This window comes from Solea senegalensis, linkage group LG3 (assembly GCF_019176455.1).
Source record: "Solea senegalensis isolate Sse05_10M linkage group LG3, IFAPA_SoseM_1, whole genome shotgun sequence".
Taxonomy (NCBI): Eukaryota; Metazoa; Chordata; class Actinopteri; order Pleuronectiformes; family Soleidae; genus Solea; species Solea senegalensis.
The window spans coordinates 1,646,125-1,656,957 of NC_058023.1; the positions used below are offsets into that span (position 1 = coordinate 1,646,125).

The following is a 10,833-nucleotide window of genomic DNA, read 5'->3' on the forward strand; positions in this document are numbered from 1 at the left end:
GATGATGATAAATCTAATGTTCCACATTATACCGCCTGAGAAGAGCGAGCGTCGTCGGCGTAAATCTACAACGTGTTTTCTTTTGCCCTGCTCGAGTGGAATATTTTTCCTAATCTTTTATTTTTGGCCACGGCCGACACACACGCACGCGCACGCACGCACACACACGAGTCATGCATATGGAAATGGAATCAGGCCGCAGACAGTGAGAGCAGAGACCAAAATACACACAAATTCATAGACTGATAGAAGCCATAGACGAATCCAGGTGTGTGTGTTCCACCATTTAGCGTAGCTGCTAATAGCACACACTGCATTGTAGGTGCGTTCCATTTGTATCGGACGTCTGAAGTCAGAACTTGAAGTTGACCCCGTTCAATCAACGGATCAGTTCAACCTCGTTTATTATCGCTTTCATTGACATTTAAGAAGCTGAAAAATCACGGAAACTGAAAACTCTTCTGGACCGGAAACTCGTAAAATATCAATAAAGTAAAGTCTCTGTCTCTAGTGACATTAGAGAACACCTATAAGAAACCTGTCAAGTGAAATATTGGACAATTATGTCATTTAAAGATGGACACAATGTGTTTCGGCATAATCAAATTTAACCACACACATATACAGTGCAGTAGTCTCTCTCCCTCTCTCCCACCATGAATACCACCAAACACGCCCCTTTTGCTGGCAGACACAAGATGGAGGTTGTCAAAACAACAATGAACAAACCTCTGTGTGTGTGTGTGTGACCCCTCACACCTCGTCTTAGTGACTGCATGCATGTTTACATACTGCACGTGTACACAGGAGGTCATTAGTGGAGGAAAACATGCGTGTTTTCACTCGCACGCAAGTGACTGACTTCCCATCAGCACCAGAAGGAAAAAAAAAAAAACGCCACCAACGCCACAACAACCAGAAACATCCAGCTTTCATATCAGATCCAGGAACACGACAGAGGTGGTGACCTCCATCCTCCACCGCCTGGCTGCATCTCTGGCCATCTGTGTGTGTGTGTGTGTGGGAGTCACCTGATCTTATCTGTCTTCCTTTATCGCTCTGGTTTTATTGTAAACGGCTGCAGATTCACCTGCAGACAAACGCGCTCATTCAGCCTCTGCAGCTTTTTGACCTGCGTCTCACCCACAACAACAGAGGTTCAGCCAAAGGTGAACCACATCAATGTGAATAAAAACGTCTGCAAGCTTCACTTGGGATGCCTGCAGCTCTAAAGTCTGAGATTCAGGAAGACAACGGTTTAAGCTTTTCACCGGATTATTGTTTTTTTATTCATATTTACAGTATTAAATCTTGCTTAAATTGTTTATAGCATTATGGCTTGTTGATTGATAATTATTGTTAAACTAATGATACCACAACCTCGAGCATCCACAGATACCACAAATGATCGATACAACCTCGAGTATCCACCGATACCACAACCTCGAGCATCCACAGATACCACAAATGATCGATACAACCTCGAGTATCCACCGATACCACAACCTCGAGCATCCACAGATACCGAAACCACAACCCAGAGTATCCACCGATACCACAACTATGCTATGAAAGCTAACAGGTTCATCATTTGATTTTGAAAACAATCAGGAGTTTTTTTTCCTGGCATTTCTTAGATGAAACAACTCATGAGTTCATTGAGAAGATAATGACTACATGAAGTCAAAGGCAGCGTTGGCTGAACTCTGCTGCTCACTGGTTTCCAAAGTCCTTGTTTTTTCCATGTTTGATGAGGTGAAGAACAAACGTTTACGGTAACTTATTGTGAAAGGTTCAGACCACACGTCGAAAACATTTACAGATCGAGCGAGAAAACAACATTTCCACGTTTGCTTTGTGCAGATTCCATCGGCCTGTCCTGCTGCAGATTTGTCAGGCTGATACAAGTGAGCACAATCTTTTATACACAATAAACAAACATCTGTTTTATTTAGTCTATGGGCTTGTTGTTCTGGCTCAATGTGGAGAAATCAACATCAGAGCTGGAAGTTTATTTTAGAGCCCAGAGTTTTGATGTGGGCTCTCTGACCTCGACGTGACCCAAAACAAACAAACAAACATGTTTTTAAAACTGAAACGTTGTTGACTCTTTGTAGAGATCACATGACGCTGCTTTAAAATAAAACTGGATCAATTCATTTTAGGGATTCTCTAATCAATTCTTTAGAATCACTGAATGCTGAGTCAGCATCCTTAATGCTGTTCACCGCTCACACCATATTTTCCAATTCCTTTACTATTACATTAAAATGAATGCTGACTCAGAATTATTCTTTTTTCAAACGCAAACTCCTCCTATATTTCTTGGCTGACTTCCAAATATTGGGGATTTTTCTGCAATAAAACTTTTTTTACGGCTCCTGTCAAACGGTCTCATCTGCCTGTGGAGGTTACCATGGCAACCAGACTGGACTTGAAAGGCAGCAGTGTGAATTCTCAGCAGTGTTTTCTAAAGACTTTCAAAAACCTTGATTTTTGCACTCATCGTGAATTTGATACCTGGGGGGGAAAAAAAAGCTCAGTCAAAAAGCACATTGTTCAAAATGTGACTGCAGTTTTTTTATTTAGCCACTTTAACATAAAACATTTCACTATCACCTCCAAAAACATTAAATATAAAGTGCAGTTTTACTTTTAAATAACTCAAAGTGGCTGCATTTGATGAATGTACTGAATGTACAGCAGTAACCTTTATTTGTTTTTCTTGAAGGATGGTAATAAAAAGATGTTTCCTTTGTTCTTTGCTGTGAGAAATTATGAAAAGCCTAAATATGAAAAATACAAAGCAAAATATAATATAAGTAAATGCTGTACTAAAACATTTCAAACACACATCTAGGCTTCATGGTTCTACATCAAACGGGGCTACAACGACTTATTGACGACTAATCAACTATTTATCGCCATCTATTTTTTCTAAATGAGTAATTAAATTGAGCATAAAAAGAATAAAATGAGCTTCCACAGCAATGCAACGTAATGGACGCCAACTGTCGTAAAACACCAGCACAACTAAATGAGAATAAAAAAACAACTTCTAGTCCTAACCTGAAACCTACTGAAAACAAACAATAACACTATGACCTTGGTTCTTGTTTTGATTGTACGATAACTGCCTAAACATTCTCAAATCCAGTCATATCCATAATTCCAGAATAATCGTGATAACGTTTTTTTTCCTTCTGAGTCAATGTAAAAATAGGTTTAAAATGAAAACATCAAACACTAGTTTGAGATAGAAGTAAATCTGTGCATTAGCATAAAACACAAACGCATCTAAAATCAGCACTAGCTATAGATTTGCTATAATTGTACATTTATCGTGGGTTTTCAGCAGTTAGCGTCGGTAACGTTGCATCACTGTCTTCTCTTGTTTGATTCCTTACTTCATTTTTCAGTTTATCACAGTGGTACGAATGCGTTGACAAAGTTTTGCGGGGGGTTTTTGTCACCTATATGCCACAGACCGTGTGATGTACAGCTTTTCGGTCGCTGGTGGTGTTTTATGGCAGTCGGCGCCCACAATGTTGCGTTACTGCCCTCTTCTGGACTAAATCACCCATGATTTCTCCTTCCTTTGCGTCCTCAGGCGTCTCCTCATTTCTTCAGGTCAGCAGTTAATTTGCACAGTTGCCATCGCACTGTGACGAGGACGAATTTGCCGCCTCGTCCTCCGGCTTGTCCTTGCTCTTCTTGCGGAGACCAAAGATGTAGTGGCTCTTTTTTTGACTGGCGTCTTGCTCAGCTTGGAGCTCCTTGAGAATGTCAGAGTTGGCCCCCTTCATATTCTCCAGTTCCTGGATGAGCGCCTCAAGTTCCTGCTGGTGGCCGTCTTTTTCTTTCTGCAGGCTCTCCCTCAGGTGCAGGTTCCAGGTCTGTTCCTCCTCCAGCTTTTTGGTCTCCATGTCCAGGCAGGTGGAGAGCCTCTCATTCAGAGTGTAGAGGCTTTCACTGAGCTCCTCCTCCAGCTTCAGTTGGGTGGAGAGCTCCAGGTTGATCGCTTTCATTGCCTCCACCTCTTTACGGAGCGACTCCGTCTCGGCGCTGGACTGTTTCACGGCGTCAAGCTTGCGTTTGTGGGCAACCGCCTGCTTGTCCAGCTGAACGTCCAGCTCCAGTCGCTGCCGTCGCTCCTTCTGAAGCTTGGTGGTGACGCTCTTCATCCATCTTTGCAGATCATTGTTCTTTTTTTCTTCTGTCTGAAGCCTGGAAAACAGATTCTCGGCATCTCTTTTGAGGGACTTGTTTACTTCCTGCTCAATCTTGATCTTGTTGCCAAGTTCAAATTTGTCTTTTTCCAGACACTTCAGTTTCTGACAGAGATTCTCTGTTTCAGTGCTAGAAGAGGACGCTTCCGATTTCTGCAGGAGAGTGTCTTTGCACTTCTGCAGCTCAAATGTGAGAGACTCTTTCTCTTTGAACAGATAATTGTTCTTTTTGGTCTCCGTCTCGAGCCGAGCTGACAGCTCAGCAACTTCGGCCTTGAGTTCATTACTGGTACCGTCCTGGACACTGACTGAACCCTCAAGTGTGTCTTTGCATTTCTTCAGCTCAATGCTGAGAGACTCTTTTTCCTTGGACAAAGAACTGTTCTTTTTGGTCTCCGTATCCAGCCGGGCAGACAGCTCAGCCGTCTGAGCTTTGAGGTCATCACTGGCCTCTTCTGCAACACTGACTGAAAACTCTAGCGCATCTTTGTATTTCTGCAAATCATCACCTAGCTTCCTGTTCCAGTCCCGCTCCTTACGCAGGTCGGCAAGGACGGACTTTTTCCTCCCGGTCTCCATCTCCAGCAGGTTGGACAGCCTGGAAACTTTATTTTGGAGGAACTCGATGTCTTTGTCCATCTCCGTCCTTTGGTGGAACTCGTCTTTAGGAGCCTGTTGGTGCCACTGACCACCTGTTGATCTATTACGTCCACCTCTCTGCCTCCGATTACAGACCTGTGTTTTCTCACACTTGTCTTTGTTCAGGATCCTGGAATCTGGACGCTCATTTTGTTGCTCTGCCAGCTGGGAGTTAGCCTTTGCTTGCTCCATGTTGTTGTCCATGTCGTCCATCATCTCAGACCAACGTTTGGTTCCAGTGTCGCTGCTCATCTCTGTAACATCCATGGTATTTACTTACTGCGATTCCTAGTCAAAGACTGTGCTCATTTGTCCCTCTCACTTATTCAGTGGTCAGAAGGTATCTTCAGCTGTGCTGAGGTCGCAATGATGAGGTCACATTGAAATGGCCTTTATCTTAAGAACTTCAAAGTTACTAACCGTAACACTAAATTGTGGAACCCGATCCAGTCGTCAACCTAGTCAAATCCAAAGCTGTTTCCGTAAATCACTATGAACTGCCATGTTTTGACGAATCATTTGAAATTTCCAGACTCTGTGGCACTAGAGGTCCAAGAAAATATGGACTGTGTGACGACACTCAGCCAATCACATCAGTGGATTGGGACCACGCTGGATGCACAGTAGCGACGCTAAGTGAACTGCTTGAGTTTTCTTGGGATTTCTTGGGACTAAAATTCTAAGATAAAGTCCCATATCTCAGCTGGAGAACGTTTTCTTTATCTGGACGTCTGGGGATATTATTTGACAACCCCTAATGAAAAAGGCTAAGAGGACCGGAATGTGGTTAGGTCACCTGTGACCGGGTTGCCACAGCAACGGGTTACTAAGCAGGTTCAAGTGACACTATGCGATTTTCATATTCTGGTTCATGTACGCCATCTGCTGGAATAAAGCAACAACGCATGAGCCTGATTAATTCCTACTGAACAAGAATCATATAAACAAGAATGCTAGTTTAAGGTTATCCAAGATTATGTTTGTTGTCAGTCACATTTAGAGTGAACGGAAGAAAAATTGCTCAAAGTCATTGACTCAAAGCCTGTCGAGTTATGAGGTCACCGTGGCAACTTTGCCAGATCAAAGATATTCAGACGTACTCGATTTTGAACAAGGTGCAGTTTTACGGAACTTTCACAAACTTTATCAGCTCTAAACCTAAACAAGTACATAATGGCTAACAATACGAAAAATCGATACGTTTTTACGGGACAGTGTCTTTCAGTTAATCACGTAACTGTTAAACGGGTTTTCTTGAGAGAAAACTTGGCAGGTGACTTACTAAGGACACCAGTGTGTGCAGCGCCCACTTTGACGTTTGGGTCGTTAACAAAGACAAAATGATGCTGCGCCAAGCTCAGCTGACATAGGTTGAAACAAAGGTGAAGTCACACCCTGGACGGATTGCCAATCCATAGTTTTTGAATTTTTCTACGACAGGGTGTGGTAACAGAAGGGTCAACTTTTTCAACACACAGAAGTTCACGGATCAACAAAAACATTTGGCAACATTTGGGATACGTGTGTGCGTGCAGCGTTACCAAAACCACGTACACAGGTACACACGGAAACTACAAACACACAGCAGGTAATTGTTTGGTATTTTGTTTTGGTTTTTTAAAGGATATTCCACCAAAAACCACAACTATGCCTTGTTTTTTTTAAATCACGATGCCTTTTGTTTTGAAATCTTTCCATCCTTTGTTGCTGCCGTCGCCTCAGATAAGACGGCCGACGAGACAATCTTCACAATCCGACCTTCAGTGTCAAGAGTTCATGAAGTCACAGTTCAGTCAAATATCGGTGTGTAGTTACACAATCAAAAGCGTGCGTTTAAAAAGGAATAACAGCAATGTGTAAATAAAACAGTTGATTCTGTAGATTGATAATGATTTTTCCATTATGAACTTCCTTGTTTTACTTTCATGGGCATTTTTTTGATTGTTCATCATTTAAACTGGCACGTATTCACGACATTAGGATTGTATTTAAGAAGCTATGGCTGCAACTAATGATTGTTTTCATAATGGATTAAATCGAGTACTTGTTTGGCCGGTGAAATGTCAGAAAATCATTTTTGTCCACAAACCAAAACTCTCTCAAAATTAGTCAGTTTTAATGATTTCTTTGTTTTATGGAGCAAAGAAACAGGAAAAATATTCACTGTTAAGAAGCTGAAAAATCAGAAAGCATGGTTTAATTTAAGCTCCCTTCTATTTTGTTTATATGCATTTACTCAACATATATGGAATAAATACATGCAATAAAATGGAGGAGGAACCGTGGACATCCCTGTGTCTGCTCTCTGGCTAACGTCGCTGTTCGATTCCTCTCCACCTGATGACATTTCACTGAGTCAAATCCAGGCTGTCGGTGCATTTTAAACTCTCCATTTATCAACTATTTTGTTCCTCCCTCCATTTCTCTTCCCCCTCTGCCTTTTTCCATATTAGTGCCATATATTTTCCAGCGCTTCATATACTCTGCACTCGCTCCCTTTTTCATCTTCTTCACGCTGACACCTCGGAGGGTCGTTCGAGCACGCCAACCTGCGCCTGAACTCTCCGCTGGCAGTCGAGTGACTCAGGTGTTTTTCCGTACGCGTGTGTGTGTGAGCACGTACAGTTAAAGGCCCGTGTGACAAAACAGTGTTGTTTGTTTGCAGGGAGAAAGTTGGAATGTTCTCTCAGTGTGTGTGTGTGTTAGTGAGAGAGTCAGGTGTCAAGTTTACCCCCCGACTGACCCAACCTGGGAATGATCTAGTCTCAGCGGGGGGAAGCCAAAGCTGCTCCTTTACGTCTATGTATGTGTGTGTGTCTAACCCGGGGATGACTCATAAACCATCTGGAGGCCAGATGCAGGTTAGAAAACTCTCTCCCTCTCTTCTCCCTCCAGTTGCTGTTAGTTCCCTTAGTTAACCCATGAACTTTGACCTCTATGATGTAGCATGAGTGTATGTGTGTATGTAAGAGAGACTATGGGCCTGTGTGTGTGTGTGTGTCAGCCTGGCTAAGTAAACTGCAAGGCTGTGACCTTTCTCAGAGGTCGCAAACTCTCGTCCCAGTGACCTCCAGAGTTCAAGTTCACTAATTGGGCCTCGCTCCCTCTCACACACGGCCTCCATTTTTCTCCAACACATACAATGGACTTTAAGAAAATTATTTTTTCTGAGCTTAAAGAACAGTCAAAATGTTCATTTAAATAACAATAAAGGTGTTTCTGTGAACCGCTCACTCTCCCACACCAAACCCCATAGAGAAAATGAGTGATTTTAACATAACAGCACACAGGAGTTGTTGAACCACTGCTGCCTCCATCACAAACTTCAAATGTCTTATTTTGTCAATTATTTGAAATCCTTTGTTCGGATTTAAATCAGTGACACAAAGTGACCACACGAGGCAGCAGTAGACCAGCAGCTCCTGTGCCATCATGAGTTAAAATCACTGATTTTCTCTGTGGGGTTTGGTGTGGGAGAGTGAGTGGTTTACAAACGGAAGTTTGTTGTCGAAAAAATAAAAAAAATAAAAAGTCTGTGCCAGTGTCATTTTCAGTCAAAACAATATGAACTTTCCCTCAAACTACTGCAAACGTATATACGTAAATTCTTTTTATTAAATGTCAGTTTGAGGCAAAGACTATGAAAAAATGTCATGGTAAAACGTCTTTAAATGGAGGCCTGAGGTTTTAACTGTGTTTCAACCGGTTAAGGACAAACTAATACAAGCTACTAATAGACCTGAAATAATCATAAACACCACAGGTGTGAGTGAGCATTAGCCTAGCATCAGTGACAGCGGGGATTTAAACACCTGTTGACGGTTAACTCATCAAATCAGCGCCGTTGGTCCCACGACAACAAATGCTACTCGTCCAATTTAGAGTCATAACTCGCTCAAAACTCAGCGCACACACATTAAACACACATTCTCACACTCGTGTAGACTTACATGTTCCGTGTTTGTTGTTATATCCGACGTCTATCGCGGCGAGAAGTTCATTAATCCACTTAAAATCCGCCGGAGGGAAAGGCGCTCCGTTTAACAGCGGAACTCCACCGGGATCTTCACATTTTTTAAGTTTTCGTCACGATAAAACTAAACCAGCTTAAGTTATCTCTACGTCAACGAGTTGAATTCAAACATGAACTCATTACGGGTACTTCGGCTAATGTTATGACGCCAGTATCCCTAAATGTAACAAATTATAGGCTCAACAAAACGGAAACGTGACTCACGTTGACCGCAATGTCTCTTGATTAGCAAACCGGAAACCGCGTGTGTAACGCCAATTACTGTACCGGAAGTTGTAGTTGACAGGCGACAGCAACGTAAATAGTAAATAAAAGTATTTTTCTTAATAATAACAAAAAACAAAGGAAAAATATTTTTAAATTATATATAAAAATGTATTTAAGAAGCAAGTGTAATACAAATATAAATAGGACAAAAATTAAATGTTCTAATATGTGTTTATCAGTCACGTTCCTCACTTTAAACAACTTTGGATGAAATATCAGATGTGTTCTCTCTTGTGAGATCTAAAGACGATCTTAATTCAATAAACACCTTGTTTTTCACAAGTAAATTAGACTTTAAAGTAAAGTTGTTTGTCAGTCTGTTACAGACTCTCCTCCCCCAAGATAATTATGAGATAATTGAGTGAATCTGGCTGCGTTTGTGAGAACACAAAACAAATAAAAAAGAACATAATGAGGATAATGTCTTATACAACGCCTCCAACTCTGACGCTGCTGCTGCTGCTGCTGCTGCTGCTGCTGCTGAGAGCCATTCTTTGACGATGAAACACATGTTTTTTCAGACATTTCCCCGACAACATCCACCCCGAGGTTTACCAGTAAGTGTGTGAGTGTGTGTGTGTGTGTGTGAACCAGTTAAACCTCAACGTAACAAGACAACAGAGCTGCGGTTCTGTTTATTGTCGGGCCAAAATGTTCTGATTTCACCTCCAGAGAAGCTCATTTTGTACATGAGCTGGCAAACACATACAGGTTTGTTTTAAATAATACATGGGTACTTAGGTAGGTAGGCTAGTTGTTTGTCTGTTTGGTAGTTAGGTTCATTTATACATGGGTAGTTAGGTAGGTTCACCTATGACTAAGTCAGACTCACTGACGTTCAGCCAATCAGAAACAAACAGGTCTCAGCAGTTTTTGCATAAACATCCGACATGTGAACCCAAACACAACTGGCACTGAGCACATGCACCGCGTGCGCCGCGTGTACCGCGTGTACCATGTGAACCATGTGCACGGTGACGCAGAGCAACACACTGAACATGTGGCCTTAATGTACAAACACTGACATGTAAACACACGTAACTGTGAACACATTTGTTCCGCAGAGAACGTAAACTTTGACGTAAACACGCCACAATAAACACTTTCACCTCCTCACCACCACCACACTGCAACAGCGATCGCAGTCATGACGTCTGACGTGTGCGTGTTCGACTTCCTTTACTGTAACACTGATGAAGCTGATCAATAAATCAGCCATTGATCAGTGGCTTGGTTTCCTCGTGCTGGGATCTGACATCTCCATGAACGCACTCCTGATGTTCTTCAGATGAACCAGGGATGAAAGAAGCTAACGCAAATCTGTCACACAGATGTTTCCACGGATCTGTGTGTGTGTGTGTGTGTCAAGTAGGTAGAATAGTATGTAGATAGGGAAGTAAGTACAAAGGTAAGTAAGTGTTTTGGTAGTTAGTTAGGTAGGTTACTTGTTTGGTAGGTTGGTTGGTTGGTTGGTTGCTTGGTATTTTGGTAGGTAGTTAGGTTGGTTGGTTGGTTGGTAAGTTTGTGTTTTGGGAGGCAAATGCGTTGGTAGGTAGGTAAGTGCGTCTTTTGGCTGTATTTTAAAACAAAAACAAAATCTTAAATGTATCATTGCTTTTGTAAAATGTCCATCACACAAAATTAAAACATTACATTTCATTTTAA

The 10,833-nt window shown here is 42.0% G+C and overlaps 1 long non-coding RNA gene across 1 annotated transcript in view; it reads right to left on the reverse strand.

The window, feature by feature from the left end:
• LOC122766346 overlaps positions 1–8,928 on the reverse strand; it is a 30,136-nt gene extending 21,208 nt beyond the window's left edge. Inside the window, exon 1 of the long non-coding RNA XR_006360058.1 lies at positions 8,819–8,928. This is a non-coding gene — a long non-coding RNA (uncharacterized LOC122766346). The remainder of the gene's footprint in view (positions 1–8,818) is intronic.
• Between the last annotated feature and the right edge of the window lie 1,905 nt (positions 8,929–10,833).